Below are 19,505 nucleotides of genomic sequence, written 5' to 3' on the forward strand. Positions count from 1 at the left end.
AACTTTTTCTTTTTAGTTTTCTCCTGGGGGATAATGTTTCATCTTTGCTTTAAAATAACATTTTAACACATTTCAATTGAAACCAAAAAGTAGGTGAAATAGTAATGTCAAAATTAATTAATAGTATTATTATTAAAGGAATACTATCGATACCCAAGTGTTCTAAAATGACAGTGTGCAAATAATGTCTAAGTAGCTGTGTAAACATTTTCCTACTTTTCATGTTAAATATCAGAGGCAAAAGCTGTAATTTATTGAGGGTAGGATTTAGCTATATTGGGACAAATCAATTGCAGAAGAGGTGTCTGCTTCAATGCACAGCCAGAGTTGCAGATCAGACTACAGAAAGCAAATATCAAACATATCAAACTCTGAAAGCAAAAACAGTATGAAAAAGCTGTGACAATTCGTTACATTTCCTCTGCTCTCTTCAGACACTTCAGTCAGAAACAGAGCTCCCAACAGCTGCAGCTCCTGTGTCCTGGCTGTCTCTCTCTGTCACACACAGAGCTACACTGATCAAGTGTGAGGGGAATTTCCCCTCTCCTCATGGCTCAGTCAGCCTTCAGTTTTGGCGTCAGTAAAGTTTGAAAGTATTTTGATAACAGTAAACAAAGAAGTTGCTACTAAAATGTATACACCAGTACTTAGCAGCACTTCCCAAACAATTCCTGTGTCAATTGAAAAAAATATGTGAATCGATAGTATTCCTTTAATAATATTTTCTTGCCAGCTGTGGGCTGAAAAAGGTAAAAATATCACCTAGGAGAAAACACAGGAAATAACGAATAGCAGCCTATATTTGGCTTTCCAAACATTAGGTCAAGTTCACACTTGTAAACGCAAATTGCGCTCACAATCGTCTAGCGATTGCATACATTTTTTCGGCGATTGTGTTTTGCGATTCTGATACTAGTGTATGAGAATCTCTACGCAATCGCTGGTAAAATGCTGTATGCAGCACATTTGCGATCGGCAATAATCGCAAACGCTCCGCAATCGCTGCAGTGGGATTAATACCACAGTATTACTTGTGCAGCACAGCTTCGCTGATCGCTAGCTAGCGAGAGGTTTTTGTTTTGTTTTTTGTTTTTTTAATTGTATTGTTTTTTACATTTTATGTTGATTATGATTATTATTGTTTTATGGTGTTATTGTCTCATTTCTCTGATCGATCTCTTACTTATATCAGACAATAGATTTTGGGTACTTATCGAAGCAAAATCTATTTCAAAATTGATCTGAAACAATTTGGATGTCTACCCACGTTGCAATTTCTTATGAGATCTATCTAATACATCCGCCTATCTGATGGAACATTGTACTGTGTAGATGAGGCTTTACACATACTAGCTCTTGCTGCTTTCCAAATTTGAAGGGCAAGTGATTGAGCTGATCCACTGAACCATCCACCAGAGGCTGTTTCCTACTATAACTCTGTGTATAAATCTGTGCCAGTTTGTTATACTGTTCAGATACTCCTTTATACTGCGCATTGCATAATGTATAATATAAATGCATATGGTAAAGTTGTTTATTGTATGTTTGTTCACAAAATTTCAATTCTTTATAGAGAGAGAGAGAGTAAAATGGAGCTTTAGGGCTTTTTCACACAAGGGGCTTGATTCACTAAACCATGATAACGTAGCGATAGGGGTTGCAGAGGTAGCGACCGCATCGGGGCCCTTGGGTGATAGGGGCCCTCCCTCAAGCACAATATTAGCTCTTTATTGGTCCTGTGCTGGTAACAATCACTTCTATAGATGCTTAAAATAGTAATAATCATTAAGAAACTATTCCCCATCCCCTCCTTACACCTCTGACACTGTGGAAATCCTTGGCAGGTTAATTATTATGTTAGGAATGCTTGGGGGGCCCTATCTAAAACTTGCACCGGGGCCCATAGCTCCTTAGCTACGCCACTGCATATTACGTCCTTTTTCTCATACATTTTCCTATTTGCACTCGATCGACGATTTGTGAGTGCAATTTTCGCTTGAATTGTCACGTGAAAACTTGACCGTTTACGTGCAAAAGTTCTTGATTGCGCGTGTAAATTTGCGATCGCGTGCAAACTCGAAAATGCATGCAAAGACGCCCGTGATATGAGTTATTAGTGAATGAAGCCCAAAGTGCGCTTTTAAAGAGCTTTCATGATCACCAGCACTTTGCAGCATTTTGAAAAGCGATTGGACCAAGGGGGCGTAACTACAAAACATGGGGGTCCCCAGCAAAAATTTGATGGGGCCCCCTAATTTTCCCACCTCTTCCCTTGCCTCCTCTTTAGTGACCCTCACAGTCTGGGGCCCATCTTGCATGGGCTATAAAAAAAGTGATCTTCATACCCATAACAAGTGTAGCCACAAAAATGGCTGATCCGAAGGATGGATCTCTTCCCAGGATGGGAAGGTTAGTAGTTGAGGCCACCGACTGTACTGCTCTGGGTCCCCGGCGGTAGAAGGGGCTTGCTTACCTGTAGATATGGCCCTGGATTGGACAACAAAATCCTATGGGCTATTTCACACCAAGGCCCACATGCAATTCACTTTTTCACTTGTCAATAAAACAACTTGTCAATAAAATGCATTTTAAGCCACCAGCAAGCAAGAAAATACTCAAAATAATTTTAACACTACTTTCTCGTCTACTTTTTGGTACTTTTTTTAGTTGAAGAGTGCTGGAAAATTGTAACGATTGTGGGATATCTCCGTGTTCAGCGCACAAAGATGTGCGCTGACACTGCGGAGGTCCTCCACAAGCGTGTCAAGATACTAGAACCCAGCTTTTGGTGTAAGCACCAGTAGAGGGAAATTCCTGTCGGCAGATGGCGCTGGGGAGTGCAGAGGAACCAATCCTCTGTACCTCCACAAATGCCAGACAGGAATTGTACGAAGCGCAGAACGCAATCGCAAGAGAAGCGATTGCGAATGAGAACGAGCAAAGGGACAGGTTGTATGTGTGTGCGCCAATCTAGTCGCCACCCCACGACCGCGCACACACAACAGCAGGTGCGAAACGGAAACGCAACCGCCAAGAACGGCGATTGCCAGAAGTGACACAAGGCAGATCAGAACAGAATACGAGGATAGCAAAGGCACAGCAAATCATACAATGAGAAGATACGGAAAATAATAAACGCTAGCTAACCGCGAACACCGCACTCATTCGCAACAGTGCACGCGGTTATGCGCGGTCTCCACGTGATAAGCACAATAGAGACAAGCACGCCTAACTAACCATCAACAGACAAACACGAAACAAAGAACGTGAACGCTTGCTTAGCGGTTACCTCATCGAGCCTACAGCAAGCGCCCGTATCAGACAAGACAGACAAACGAGAAACAGGAACTAGGCAGAAAGGATCCACCGCTCTTCCGCCAGAGCAAGTGTGATCCAAGCAGGAACACAGATCAGAAAGATCCACAGCCGCTAACGCTAGCGGCTAGTGCGATCTAAACAAGACAGATCAGATGAGGTAGCTGGTAGCAACCGCTGCTCCAGCTTACACTCCAGGAACTAGATCAGAAGGATCCACAGCCGCTACCGCTAGAGGCTAGTGCGATCCAAACAAGACAGAGCGATTCGCTATCAACCGCCGCTGGTGACAGCGCAATCGCGACAGACAAGACAGGACAGAATAGGCAGTACAAATTATACACAAACTGACTGCACTAACTAGGAATGCAAGGAGCACTCCCCAAAAATTAACTATACTAAGATAGCAGTGGCTGACACTCCAGGTGAGTCCAGCAGGAACAAACCTCTATTAGTGTTGGGCGAACAGTGTTCGCCACTGTTCGGGTTCTGCAGAACATCACCCTGTTCGGGTGATGTTCGAGTTCGGCCGAACACCTGATGGTGTTCGGCCTTTTAAGTTCGGGTTCGTCCCGAACTACTGAATGGCCGCCGAACAGGGCCGAACAGGGCCCCTGTTCGGCCGAACAGGGCCCTGTTCGCCCGAACGTGCCGCAATACGGCCCCCCTATGGGGTCGCAGGCATAAGGGGGGAGCATGCCCCGATCGCGGGGGGGGGGGGTCGGAAATTCCCCCACCCCCTCCGCTAGCGCTCCCCCCTCTGCCCGCTTCCCCATACAAAAGTTTAAGGCAAGTTAAATAGTACTTGGTGGCTGGCACTGGCAGTGGAGTGAGGAGGAGGAGGAGTCCGAGTAGCAGAGTGACGCGTTGAGGCCAGGCAGCGGGTGGTTCAGCGGTAGTACCCTTGTGGTACTTCCGCCCTTTCTCTGACCTCACGTCCTCTGCATACGAGGGTACGCGTCACGCGTACCCTCGTATGCGTCATCACGTAGAGGACGTGAGGTCAGAGAAAGGGCGGAAGTACCACAAGGGTACTACCGCTGAACCGCCCGCTGCCCGGCCTCAACGCGTCACTCTGCTACTCGGACTCCTCCTCCTCCTCACTCCACTGCCAGTGCCAGGCCAGCCACCAAGTACTATTTAACTTGCCTCAAACTTTTTTTATGGGGAAGCGGGCAGAGGGGGGAGCGCTAGCGGAGGGGGTGGGGGGAATTTCCGACCCCCCCGCGATCGGGGCATGCTCCCCCCTTATGCCTGCGACCCCATAGGGCCCCCAAAATGGGCATGTTCGGGGGTCCCATTGACTTCCATTGAGTTCGGCGTTCGGGCCGAACATGCCGAACATCTGGCCCATGTTCGGCCTGTTCGGCCCGAACCCGAACATCCAGGTGTTCGCCCAACACTAACCTCTATGAGCAGCGAAGCATTGTGGGACACACATAGTACTTATAGTACACGCCTCCAATGAATGTGGCCAGGCAATTTGCATGACAACGTATGCAAATTCCTCAGCAAGCACAAGCTGCAAAACTGACAGAAGGTCTTCTTTCCAGAGTCCTGCAGCATGCAGACCTGAATAATGATCAAAAGGTTGCCTGCCTGCGCAGGCAGCTGAGCGGATCGTTACAGTACCCCCCCCTCTAGGGACGAATTCCAGACGTCTTTCAAAACTGGCGTTACCAAAAAACTCTAACTGAAGACTCATGAAGGTCGGGGCAGCCCGACAAGGTCCAATTCCAGAGTCAGTCCACCCGAAACCGACCTCATCGGAAACAGAAGCCACCGAAACATGCCCATCAGTACTACCAGTCTTAGCGTAACACCCATCAGGACTGTGGATACCAGAGAAAAAGCCATCGACACCCTCCAGACAATACCCACCACCTTCCAAGGAGCGTCCGAAAATACCAAACCTGCCACAATACCTGTTCGAAGTGTCCCTTACAACACAAAAGCCACCGTTGATCTTATCCAGGGGACCAAGCAAAATCTCTCCCGGAATCTCCCAGAACCTTTTGAAGCTCCACAGAGATCCCAAGAGGGCAGAACAATCACCAGGCTCACATGGAGAATCACCAAGAACCCCCATGGAACCAATGACAATTCCGGATTCAGAATTACGAGGACACCCATCAAGATCATGACTTTCAGGGACCACTTCTGGGCATGCAAGCAGGCAGGCTAAATCAGAGCATGTCTCCACGGAGGAAGCATCTGAGTACGCTGGTAACCGAGGCACACTTGGGCTTTCTGGGTCACAGAGCACACTGGGGTACACCAGCACAGGAGAAACCTCAGTACATGTCGGGGAACTGCCAACCTCAAAGTCCGGCACGACAAGACCAAAACCAGTACCGGACAGAGAATCATTATGAGTGGAGGTCACAGGCACTGGACTTTCACAAGAAGACTCAGATACAAATTCAGAAATTTCTGTGACAATAATATCATCATTGACTACATATGAGTGAAGCTCCATCAGAGCTGAAAAGGTAGCCAGCAAGGCAGCAATGCCTACGGAAGAGGGTAACACCTCAGAAGGACTTGGGGGGCAGGAGACATCTCCTACAAGTTCTGCACCCTTTGGGAGGAACTCGGAGACCTCCAGAACATCAAACAAGACCTCAGGAACATCATTTTTCAAGTTTTCTCGGAAGGATTCTGAACTATCCATGTTACAGGGCAAAACTGGAACTTTATTTTGTGGACAGGGCAGATGTCCCAGGAATGGTTCCACCATAACCTGAGACTGGATCTCATCATCATGAGGGGAATGTACAGGTATATTTACTGGAACACACACTGACTCCCTAACTTCATTCTCACTGTACCCAGAATTCTGTGTGGCAGTCAAACTAGCTTGTAACTCCAAAACTGCAGAAAAACAGGTGAGTATAGTGGCAATACCTAGACGAGCCTCTAGGGACACTGCAGGAGACTCTAAACAAGGCCATCTTAACTCATCCAGAGTACAGGGTGCAGAATCAGCACTTTCCTCAGAACAAGAAAGGGACTCACAAATGTCAGTGTGATTGGACATCATATTGTTATTCATGGTACAGGGCAGGCTCAGAGAAACTTTCTCTGGACCCAGCAAAGATCTTTCAGAGTCAGATTCGCAAAACCGAAGCACTGTCTCACTCTTAGATTCGGCTAACAATGTCAAATCCGAGGAGCCAGAACGCAAAACCTGCGAATCCAAGATCGCTTTAGATTGTGAAACTGACGCTTCCATAGCGCAAATCTCCGCGATCTGCGGAGCAGACTGCAAGGCATCTAGGGTCGAAACACTGGAGCAATTGTCCCCAGGCAACAGGCCCTTACAGGTGTGAACAGGGTGAGACAGAGACTCATCTGCAGAAGAAATAGCGACATCAACAGAATAAACTTTATTAGGCATATTAATTTCACTTTTGATGCTGCATAGTTTAGGAATTTTTCCCATAGCAGGATCATAGATGGAAGATCTTAAAGATCTGTTCTTAGATAACAAGGGATGCCACATCTCTTTGAGAAAACTGGCACATTCATGTTGATCACAATCTGCAGGAACATCTGAGAAACAGGCATTACATCGCATAGATTCAAACTTCACGCAATCAGGAGAGAATCTTTCAAGATTCGCACAAGAATCAACCACAGTAGTGCACCCATTCATGTCAGGTCGCACAATATCTAGACTCACATGCTTTACCCCAGAAAGGCAGGAACCAGGGCCGGATTTACCATAAGGCACAATAGGGACGTGCCTACAAGCGCCTTATGCGGGACAGGCGGCTCACCCCCCGCTTCAAACAACTCTCTCCTCCTCTCCCGCTTTTCTCCCTTCCCTGTAATAACTAGAAGCCGCCGCTCCGCTCAGCTTCTGCCGCCACCCTCCTCGGGTGTGCGCTGTTCAGAGATGCCGGGGCGGAAGGAGGAAAAGAAGACCAGGAAGTAGTTAGCTGTTCTGGCGGAGATTCATTAGCAGCTTCCAGCTGCTATTCTATTGCAGCAAGCAGAAGGCCGCCTAGACACCAGCCCAGGACAAAGCGCCCCCCTGCCGACAGGCTTGCCCCCTGCAGCGATGGAAACTGGACTTGTCCTCCGCTCCGTTGCCTCCAAGTTTGCAGGGAAGCACTCCTCGCAGCCCCAGCCAGAAGAGAAACATTAACACCGGCAGACAGCTTGATACACGCTGGCCCGGCTGCACGTGCTGCTGGAGTGACCAGACGCATCCATCTGAAAATGGCGCCTGCGAATAATGGCGCACGGTGTTGCCGCTAATCCGTTTGACGCTTATCGCTATTTAACGTTAAAGCCTTATTGTTATTTAGCGTTAAAGCCTTATTGTTATTTACCGTTAACACACAGAACCCTCTCTGTACCTATCCCTAACCCCTAAACTCCCCTGGTGGTGCCTAACCCTAAGACCCCCCTAGTGGTGCCTAACCCTAAGACCCCCCTGATGGTGCCTAATCCTAACCACCCCCCTGGTGGTGCCTAACCCTAAGACCCCCCTGGTGGTGCCTAACCTAACCACCCCCCTGGTGGTGCCTAACCCTAAGACCCCCCTGGTGGTGCCTAACCCTAAGACCCCCCCTGGTGGTGCCAAATCCTAACCTCCCCCCTGGTGGTGCCTAACACTAACCACCCCCCTGGTGGTGCCTATCCCTAACCACCCCGCTGGTAGTGCCTAACCCTAAGACCCCCCTGATGGTGCCTAACCCTAAGACCCCCCCAGTGGTGCCTAACCCTAACCTTGACAGTGTTACATTAAATCCATTCCCCGTTTTGCAGTTAAATAACGTCTGCAGTTTGGCTTATGTAGGGCGCTATTGGTAAATAACGTTAGTGTGTGCCACTATTGATAAATAACGTTACTGTGTGCCACTATTGATAAATAACGTTAGTGTGTGCCGTTTTTCTTCTTTTTTCCCTGTGCGCCATTATTATGCAGTACTAACGATAAATAGCGATAAGCGTATCTTTTTAATGCGGCGCCATTTTTATGCATAGGCGCTGTGCGCCATTATTCACTGATCCCGACCAGACGTGTTCGCAGAGATCTTCAATCAGTGCAAGGAGGGGGGCAGCCCCTAGCCCAGCCGCATTCCTAGCAGAGAGGTCACCAAACAGCTGGCTAAACTACTGTTTCCCTCTGGATGTCGGATTACAACCCTCACAGCCACAACTTCAAGGTGATCCCTGCTCATTGTCCTACTTCACTGCTCTGTCCTTCATTCCCATCATCCTCATCCTTCACTGCTCTTTCCTCCTCATTTCCTTCATCCTCCTGATTCACCTCTCTTTCCTCATCATCATCATTATCCTTCACTGCTCTGTCCTCCTGCTACACTGTTCTGTCTTCCTCATCCTCTTGCTTCACTGCTCTGTCCTCCTCATCCTCCTTCTTCACTGTTCTGCCCTCTTCATCCTCCTGCTTCATTGCTCTGGCCTCCTCATCTTCCTGCTTCATTGCTCTCTCCTCTTCATCCGCCAGCTTCACTGCTCTGTCCTCTTCATCTTTCACTGATCTGTCCTCCTCATCCTTCACTTCTCTGTGCTCCTCATCCACCAGCTTCACTGCTCTGTCCTCCTCATCTTTCACAGACCCGTCCTCCTCATCCTTCACTTCTTTGTCCTCCTCATCCACAAGCTTCACTGCTCTGTCCTCCTTATCCTTCACTTCTCTGTCCTCTTTATCCTTCACTTCTCTGTCCTCCTCATCCGCCAGCTTCACTGCTCTGTCCTCCTCATCCTTCACTTCTGTCCTCCTCATCCGCCAGCTTCACTGCTCTGTCCTCCTTATCTTTCACTGCTCTGTCCTCCTTATCTTTCACTGATCTGTCCTCCTTATCTTTCACTGATCTGTCCTCCTTATCTATCACTGATCTGTCCTCCTTATCTTTCACTGATCTGTCCTCCTCATCTTTCACTGATCTGTCCTCCTCATCTTTCACTGATCTGTCCTCCTCATCCTTCACTGCTCTGTCCTCCTCATCATTTACTTCTCTGTCCGTCTCATCCTTCAGCTTCACTGTTCTGTGCTCCTCATCCACCAGCTTCTTTGCTCTGTTCTCCTCGTCCTCAACTTCACTGCTCTGTTCTCCTCGCCTTCCACTTCACTGCTCCGTGCTCCTCCTACTTCACTGCTCTTTCCTCTATCCCTGCCTCATTTCCATTGGTGCCAAATTCGGCACAAATCTGCAGCGTTTCCCTGCAGGAGATAGGGGCGGTGAAACGCTGTCTATCTTCTTAATGTCATTGTCGTCCAGATTGCACAACTATGTGAATCTGGATAGCATGCTGCAGCATGCACCTGAAACCCTATTGCCATGGCACGGCTTAATGATTCAGGCTGCGTATTTGCAGCACAATGGGAGCTGAGCCGACTCGGATATGGCCGTGGCTCCTAGTGGAAACCAATCCTTTAAAAAATATTTTGGATTTGAATCCCTGCATCATGTCACTAGCTGACACTCTAATCATCTAAGATCCTAAACACTCTTACACTAGATCTTACACTCTAATCATCCTTAGTGACATGACACAATGATTAGAGTGTAAAATTTTAAACATTGTTAGTGACATGATGCAAGGATTAGAGTTCAGAATATTTTTACTTGGGGGTGTGGCCTGTGTTCAGGGGCGGAGCTTAGGGCGCCAGAACGCCTGTGCCTACAGGCTCCTGAGTTGTAAATCCGGCCCTGGCAGGAACAATCATCCGATAACGATGTCTCTTTATTGAAGTCAATTGATTGGTGTGTGTGCAATTCATCCAAAATCGTCTGCCACACATAAGTCACCGGATTCACAAAACATTTGTCACACTCATCAGAGTCAATCAAATCGTACACCGAATCAAGACAAGCATAAAGAATCTCTGCGCTTTTTGCGATGTAAAAATCGCAAAACGCCTTCCAATCAATCTCGAACTCCTCAATTAATGCTCCAATATCCCATGGAGCAAATGGGGGTTCAAACAACTCGGTTTCCAAGAAACCCTCATAAGGGTTGGGGTCAGGAACATGCAAAGACTTTCTTACCCCTTTAATATAGAAAATAATTCTGCCTATCAAAGGATCCACAAATGCCCTTTCTTGGGGTAAGGAAACCTGAGACTGAGAAATTTCAGACTTTACAGAAACAATTTTTTTATTTGTAGTTGCTATGGGCAACGGATTTTTCAGCTGAGAAGTCTTCCTTTTTTTCCTGCTTTTAGTCCTTGCTGCTTTAGGTGGCTGCTGTTTAGACACAGGGGAATAGTTACTGCATTCATTTTCAAACTGAATGGTTTTGCATGAAGTAGGTAGAGCAGCTGACTCATTAGCAACTACACACTCATACAGGGCAGGTGGCAAGCAAGGCAACTCAAACCAGTAGGAGAATGTAAATGTAAGAAACTGATACAGATTATCATTCCAAGAATTGTCTTGCAATATTTCATGAGCCCATACAAACAGATCGTCTTTCAAAAGCACATAAGCTAATTGGAGAGCAGACGTGGACGAATCAGTAATTTGCAAAGTAGGATTCAGACAAAACCTCACACATTCAGAAAGAAATTCCGCCTTGGTCTCTGAATTAAGCCTTTTAAAGCTCTTAAAGACACAGGACCCAAACTCGACAAAATCGTACAAATCGGAATTTCCGTCTACACTGGGGTTTTGAGTTGGGCTGCTCATAATGTAACGATTGTGGGATATCTCCGTGTTCAGCGCACAAAGATGTGCGCTGACACTGCGAAGGTCCTCCACAAGCGTGTCAAGATACTAGAACCCAGCTTTTGGTGTAAGCACCAGTAGAGGGAAATTCCTGTCGGCAGATGGCGCTGGGGAGTGCAGAGGAACCAATCCTCTGTACCTCCACAAATGCCAGACAGGAATTGTTCGAAGCGTAGAACGCGATCGCAAGAGAAGCGATTGCGAATGAGAACGAGCAAAGGGACAGGTTGTATGTGTGTGCGCCAATCTAGCCGCCACCCCGCGACCGCGCACACACAACAGCAGGTGCGAAACGGAAACGCAACCGCCAAGAACGGCGATTGCCAGAAGTGACACAAGGCAGATCAGAACAGAATACGATAATAGCAAAGGCACAGCAAATCATACAATGAGAATACAATAATACAATACAATACAATAACATTTGTAAAGCGCTTTTCTCCCATAGGACTCAAAGCGCATAGCTGTGTCTCAGATTAATACAGGGTTTCAGGCTGGGTTGTGTTACAGAGGAGATAGTCAGATGTTCATGAATGCCAGACTGAAAAGGTAGGTTTTCAGTTTGGACTTAAATGTTTCCAGGGATGGGGCTGTCCTGATTGGGTGTGGCAGGGAGTTCCAAAGTGTAGGGGCAGCATGACAAAAGGCTCTGTCTCCAAAGGTTTTGAGGTGGACTCTGGGGGTGACCAAGGTGTTACGTCCTTTTGATCTAAGATTGTGGGGGGTGTGATGTAGTTGCAACAAGTCCTTCAGGTATCCAGGGCCCAGATTGTGCAAGGATTTGAATGTCAGTAAGCCAATCTTAAACAGAATTCTCCATTTTATCGGTAGCCAGTGGAGTGAGCTCAGGGTTGGTGTTATGTGGCAATGGCGGGGTTGGCTCGTTAACAGCCTTGCGGCGGCATTCTGTACTAATTGCAGGCGGCGTAAGTCTTTCTTATGCAGGCCTGTGTAGAGGACGTTGCAGTAGTCTAACCTTGATGTGACGAAGGCATGAACTAGGGTTGGAAGATCCTCTGAAGGAATTAGGTGTTTAATCCTTGCAATATTCCTTAGGTGAAAGAAGGAATGTTTCACAACAGCTGAGATTTGATTCCTGAAGCTTAATTTCCCATCAATCAGTACTCCCAGGCTGCGCACACAGTCTGAGTTGTTCAGGTCTGAGCTCCCTATCCTTAGCGGTGTTGGTTGAGACTGGAGCTGCTTTGCTGTTGAGCCCTGGCCCTCGATAACAAGAACCTCAGTTTTGTCAGCATTAAGTTTTAGATACGGAAAATAATAGCTAACCGCGAACACCGCACTCATTCGCAACAGTGCACGCGGTTATGCGCGGTCTCCACGTGATAAGCACAATAGAGACAAGCACGCCTACCTAACCATCAACAGACAAACACGAAACAAAGAACGCGAATGCTTGCTTAACGGTTACCTCATCGAGCCTACAGCAAGCGCCCGTATCAGACAAGACAGACAAACGAGAAACAGGAACTAGGCAGAAAGGATCCACCGCTCTTCCGCCAGAGCAAGTGTGATCCAAGCAGGAACACAGATCAGAAAGATCCACAGCCGCTAACGCTAGCGGCTAGTGCGATCTAAACAAGACAGATCAGATGAGGTAGCTGGTAGCAACCGCTGCTCCAGCTTACACTCCAGGAACTAGATCAGAAGGATCCACAGCCGCTACCGCTAGAGGTTAGTGCGATCCAAACAAGACAGAGCGATTCGCTATCAACCGCCACTGGTGACAGCGCAATCGCGACAGACAAGACAGGACAGAATAGGCAGTACAAATTATACACAAACTGACTGCACTAACTAGGAATGCAAGGAGCACTCCCCAAGAATTAACTATACTAAGATAGCAGTGGCTGACACTCCAGGTGAGTCCAGCAGGAACAAACCTCTATGAGCAGCGAAGCATTGTGGGACACACATAGTACTTATAGTACACGCCTCCAATGAACGTGGCCAGGCAATTTGCATGACAACGTATGCAAATTCCTCAGCAAGCACAAGCTGCAAAACTGACAGAAGGTCTTCTTTCCAGAGTCCTGCAGCATGCAGACCTGAATAATGATCAAAAGGCTGCCTGCCTGCGCAGGCAGCTGAGCGGATCGTTACAAAAATTCTTTTAAATTGAAGATGAAAAATGATCTCCTACTCAGGTGAAAAGTGAATTGCATATGGCCCCAAATCTCTAAACAATTGCTCCAAAATCACCAGTGCTTTTTGGTGAGGATCAGCCCTCAACAGTGTTAGGCCTCTTGCACACTACATGTGATTACGATTTTTTATACAATCTGATTTTTTGATTCCGATTAAAAAAACGTAGCGACATGCAGTGCTTTTTTTTAAAATCGGAATCAAAAATCAGATTGTATAAAAAAATCGGAATTGCCAACTGTACATTCAAGAAACTTTTAACAGCCAGATCAATTTTTTGATAATTTCGGGATCTAAACAGGTAATCCCATCATCTGCACCTGTCAAAAAAAGGTGCAGAAGCCCCCCTGCTTCCTCTCCCATCCCCTCTCCCTGGTCCAGAATGTATGACCATGGCTGGCGTCCAAGTGTTGGCTGACAAAAACGATTAACATTCGTTTCGGCCAGTTAAACACTGCCGTCAGTGTGGGTTTGTATGGGATTTAGTTGCCTTTTGTAGACTTGACGACAACCAGACATACAGGTTTCTCTTTTGTATAGACCTTCTCTTCAAACAGAACTGTTGGAGTATTGATGCAGTTGCCTAGATTGTGAGCGGACCTTCAGAGCTCGCTCAGCCCCATCTGGGCACCACAGCAGCTGCATGGTGTGCCATGGCTACATCTTGCCTTGGATGCAGTCATATGACAGCGAACACCTCTGATGCAACAAACAGAGACGTCATCATCATCCACCTGTCCATGGTGATCACTAAACTAGTCAGCCAATTCCGTCCTTGACGCTCTATAATAACAGTCTAAAAGCAGAGACAAAGGTTGCTTTACCTGAATAGGCAGACGGACCGTGACACCATCAGGGGGATGATGAGCTAGCAATCGAATGGTGTCTCCTTCACTGCGTTTCTTCCCTGGCGGTTATACCATATCTTTATGTTTTCTTTCACTTGTTCTCTCCAGTATCTGCCTGTTTGACAATGATTAACAGCTCCTTCTATCTGTGTTGTGTATAGGAGGTGAGCACAGCTCCCATCAGGGCAGTGTGTACACCTGAGCCCTGGAGGTGTAGCTTTTCCTTCTGTTTACCTTCTATTGTTAGGCAAATCAGGTGTAGTAAGTTTACTCTGCTGGGTCCCTACGTCACCCAGGGAGCGCAGCCAAACGGCAGTTCTGCCAGAATAGAACGCCTGGCCTGATTTTCATAAGAGTGTTTTCAGGTATGCAGTAAACCCGATCCCTGCTGCTGACAAGATTTCTGCACCTGGAAATCTCACCGGCTGATGTCTGTAGGTGGCTTCACACTATCTGGCACAGCCAATGGGAGTCCTGTGGTCTTTTATATTACCCAGAAACAGGGGTGTTGCTAGCTCCAAAGATCAGTGGCACGTGCCCCTGATCTATTCTGGGGTGCCCCGGATGTCCCCCAGGCAGAGTCAACTGTTGTGCCTCAATGGCGGGCATGCTGAACTGTGGTGCATGAATTAAGGGTATGCTGGGTGCTGTGGTGCCATGCTGGTCACTGTGTTGCCTTTATGGTGGCATGTAGGGAGCTGTGGTTCTTTTTTGGAGGCATGCTGGGAGTTGTGGTGCCTGAATGGGAGGTTCTTGGGAGCATGGAAAGGATTCCACTAGAAGGTCAGGGAATACAATGGGGGAAATGCCAGGTAACCTGGTAACTAACTCTGCCTAGTTATGTTTAAAGAGGAACTTCAGCCTAAACAAACATACTGTCATTAAGTTACATTGGCTATGTTAATTAAAATAGATAGGTAATATAATCTCTTACCCACCCTGTTTTAAAAGAACAGGCAAATGTTTGTGATTTCATGAGGGCAGCCATCTTTTTGGTTGAAAGGAGGTGACAGGGAGCATGAGACACAGTTCCAACTGTCCTGGGTCCTGATCACCCCTCCCAGTTGCTAAGCAACGAGAACAACAACATCAGAAATCCCATCATGCTTTGCACAGCATCAGGGGAAAAATGCCCGGGCAGTTTTCTTTGATGGGGTGGAGCTTAGCTTCTGTGCAGCTAAAAATGAGGCTTTGGTAAGGAAAACAAAGTTCTGATGCTGTGAAAGTGTTAAAGAAATACCAAGCCTTTTCAGTGCTGCTGTGTAGATTTTTAGTCTGGAGGTTCACTTTAAGTGACACTACCTATTTATGTTATTTGCTGCGGTTTTTTTTTTTTTCTGTATTAATGGAGACAGGGGCTTCATCCAACATTTTGCTGAGCAGGCCTACTTAGACCGCTGTTACATTCATGTACATTTGGCTCCACCCATGACCACACCCACATTTTGGTGCGCGGCCACACCCAAAAGTCCTCTGGATCTCTTAGGATACTAGCAACAACCCTGCCCAGAAACAAACTTTCTCCAAATTCTGGGCAGCACTCAGAACAGCAAAGATTGTGTTGATCTGGTAAGACATTTAGGCCTCATTCACACCTAAAAACAAAAACTTGTGCGCTTTTTTCCCCCCTCCCAGCGCTCTACTATGAGCTGCGTTTCTAGTAAAAGCGCTTTTCTAAGCGCTTTTCCAGAGCGGTTTGTAATTCACTCCCTCAGGAAGTGAACTCTTTGACCCGGAAATGAATAAATACAATGTATTTATTCTTAAAAATGGGAACGCAATCACTGCACAAAGCAATTTTTTGAGCATTTGCAGTTTTCCTATAGCTTCCATTGAGGCAAAATCACCCCAAAATTCTTACAGGCATCGCTTTGCCACATGCACATGCACAAACCATGCTGATATGAACCTCCTCATAGAGATTTAGTGCACAAGCGTTTTTAAAAATCGCTGCGCTGCGAGGAAAATGAGGTGAACTTACCCAGGGCTTCAAATGGTCCCCCACAGACATCCTGTACCCATGCAGCCAGTCACCGATGCTCCGGCCCCGCCTCCGGTTCACTTCTGGAATTTCAGACTTTAAAGTCTGAAAACCACTGCGTCTGCGCTGCCATGTCCTCACTCCCGCTGATGTCACCAGGAGTGTACTGCGCAGACACAGACCATACTGGGCCTGTGCAGTACGCTCCCGGTGACATCAGCGGGAGCGAGGACACGGCAATGCAGGCGCAGTGGTTTTCAGACTTAAAGTCTGAAATTCCAGAGGTGAACCAGAGGCGGGGCCGGAGCATCGGTGACTGGCTGCATGGGTACAGGATGTCTGTGGGGGACCATTAGAAGCCCCAGGTAAGTTCAACTAATTTTCCCCCGAGGCCCCTTCAGTATCCCTTTAAAGGAGTGATCCAAGCTACAAAAAAAATCCACTTACCTGGGGTTTCCTCCACCCGGTGGCAGCCGTCCTGTGCCCTCGCCGCAGCTCCGGTGGCTCCCGGTGTTCACCGCTTGCGCAGCCAACCTTGCCAGGTCGGGTTCCGGGTTGGCTTCTTCTGCGCTCCACCACACGGGTTGCATGGTGTCTCCGACGTCATCAGGACGGTACTGCGCAGGCGCAGAACTACTTCGCCTGCGCAGTACCGTCCTGATGACGTCGGAAAGACCACGTGACCCGCGCAGTGGAGCATAGAAGAAGCCGACCCAGCTGCGCCAGCGGAGAAGACTGGGAGCCACCAGAGCTGCGGCGAGGGCACAGGATGGCTGCCACGGGCTGGAGGAAGCCCCAGGTAAGTGGATTTTTTTTTTGTAGCTTGGATGTATCCTTTAAGAATCGCCTGCGCTTGAAAAAAGGCCAAGAACGCCCTTAATGTGAACGAGCCCTAACTGGATAGATAGATAATGTTTATCAGTGGCGTAAGTACAATGAATGGGGACCCCCACCGAAACCAGGGAAACTGTGATGGGGCCCCCAATGCTCACACCCTTTCCCTTGCCTCCCCTTAATGCCCTTCACGGCCTTGGGGCCCATCTCACAAGTGTGGCCATCATGATCTTCACATTCATACCAAGAGTAGCCACAAAACACCTGATCTGAAGTATAGTCTCCTGTATGGGAGGAAGAGAAGGTTAGTAGTTGGGGCCCCCCAGAGCTCTGGGCCCCTCTGTGATAGCAGGTGCTGCTCCCCTTTAGTTACGCCCCTGGTGTTAGATAGATCGGGGAACGATTGTTCGCCGGCAGAGATCCCAAATACATCTGGCCATGGGTACTCAGTTTCATGTCCAGGGACTAATGAGGTGGACATTATAGAAGTAGAGAGGAGTAGCCCACATCCCACCTACCGTGCTGGAAGCTGACTCCGCAGTCAGGGTCGGGGAGTGGACGAGTCACCGGTGGAGGTCACTGCAGTTTTGGTGACTCCAGAAAGAATCCTGTGCCCTTCTTCACTGATTATCCATTCATCTGTTAATCCACAAGAAGTGTGAATAACTATGATATGACTTCCTTTGGAGGACCATAACTGAAGATAGCTATATGCCGATGAACAGATCTGGATGTCTGGTGGCACTGCGTTCAGCTCAGAAGATTCTATTCCATGCAAAGAGACTTGTGTACAGTATCCAGGAAAGCTTTTACCCAAGTCACTCTATAGGAGGACTGACCTTGACAAATGAATTTTAGCAGTGTCTTGTGCCTTTGGTCCTTCCCATCCCCCTTTCTTTGGCATTTCTAACTCTTCTTAAACAAGTTCAGTAGCAAGAAGGTGACGCCGGTATTCTAAGAAACGACGCTAGAAGTAGCAGAACTTGTTGGGTTGCAGTTTTCAGTAAAAATGGGACTTTAGGCAAAAAAATAAACATGAGGCCTTGCAATCTAATGCAGAACTTGAAGCAAATCTGTAGCAGATACCTACCTATGGAGAGGAAAGGCTCTGGATCCTATAGAGTCTTCCCTGTCCCCTCTCGGTCGCCTCATTCCAGCACTGACTGTACCCCAGTGAAGTGAAGCTGCCTCCTGGAGCCTTCGGAAGTGTCGGGAGCACTAGTGTCCCTGAGTGCTCCAGAAGATGGGTGGCCCCATACTGAACATGCATGAGCGTGCAAGTGCTCCGGAAGCTTTGCAAGGGTTCCTGAAGACGTATTCGACCAGTTGGTCGAATACGTGGAATGGGGGAGGGGACAGTGCTGGAATGAGGTGACCGAGAGAGGAGCGGGAAGGCTCAGAAGGACCTTCCATCTCCATAGTAAGTATCAGCTTTTTCTTTTTTGTTTGTTTGTTTAATTCCTTCAGTTTTACTGCCAGCCAACAGCAAGCAAGAAAATACTTAATAATTAAATCATACGCAATCATTTTGACAGTACGGTACTTTTTCACCTACTTTTTGGTACTTTTTCAACTTCAGAGTGCAGAAGAGTTATTTTAAACAGAAAATGAAAAATGATCTCCTAGGCCTAGGGAAAACATAAAATACAATACACACATACACGATAGAATAAAATGAATTTTTTTTTTTGGGGGGGAGGGGGGGGTGATTCGATATTAAAAACAATTGGTTTTGCAGAACAAATGTTAATCTTTTTTTGTTGTTCATTTGAAAAGTCTGATCAAATTTAATTATTTTTTTTCTCCATAAAACTTGATCGGGAGTGGCAGATTTTTCTGATCAATCTTTATGAAAATTGAATGGTGTAGAGTAAATTGTCCAATTCTTGATTTAAAGACCCGAGCAAGTTTTTCAGACTTTTTAATCATGTATTGTCAGAGGAAATTTGGGGAAATATTGAACGCCTAGCCAAAGCCAGGACAAGGTCCTCCAGCACCCAAGGCTGAGACACCAAAGTGCGCCCCTCCATCCCTCCCACCTCAGCCGTCACACACTGATTGCTATTAGACTAAGAGGCGCCCCAGGGCCCCCAAACCCCCAACACCTTAAAGTGGACCCAAATTAAAAATACAAGATTTCAGAAATAAAATCTATTTTCTAAATTATAATAATAAATAGCAGCCTTTTTTCAGCTGCATTATGACAAATATAAAATATTTTACATTTATTGGAGGAACCCCTCCCTTCCTTTCGTATTGCTGGGACAGAATCCGGCAGACTGGTGGAGTAGGAGGTGTCTGGCAATGGAGGAATTGCTAATTGCTGCCCCCAGTATAATTCTAGCTATGAAAAGAGAAGGGTGAAAAGCATGCACTGAAATGATCATAGTTTTGAAGGAGTGTTTATTTATCTTTGTATGTAACAGAGTGGTGCAACTAAATATTTTTAATTAAAAAAAATGTTTGGTTTGGGTCCGCTTTAATTTCTAGTTATCTGGCTTGCAGTCACTGCCTTTTCTTATTTATCTTTGCTTCAAACACAATAGGGGAATGATAACTGAGTGAGTTGTGCTCCCCCTCCTGCACTGTGCCCGAGGCTGGAGCCTCTCTCGCCTCTGCCTCGGCCCAGCCTTGCGCATAGCACATTGGTCAGATTTT

At 47.1% G+C, this 19,505-nt stretch overlaps 1 protein-coding gene across 2 annotated transcripts in view; it reads right to left on the bottom strand.

The window, feature by feature from the left end:
• LOC137504402 (calpain-13-like) overlaps positions 1-14,231 on the bottom strand; it is a 232,546-nt gene extending 218,315 nt beyond the window's left edge. For both annotated transcript variants that reach the window (XM_068232775.1, XM_068232776.1), the window contains exon 1: positions 14,009-14,231. The gene's annotated coding sequence lies outside the window, so the exon portion shown is untranslated. The remainder of the gene's footprint in view (positions 1-14,008) is intronic.
• Positions 14,232-19,505: the final 5,274 nt, after the last annotated feature.

This window comes from Hyperolius riggenbachi, chromosome 4 (genome assembly GCF_040937935.1).
Source record: "Hyperolius riggenbachi isolate aHypRig1 chromosome 4, aHypRig1.pri, whole genome shotgun sequence".
Lineage (NCBI taxonomy): Eukaryota > Metazoa > Chordata > Amphibia > Anura > Hyperoliidae > Hyperolius > Hyperolius riggenbachi.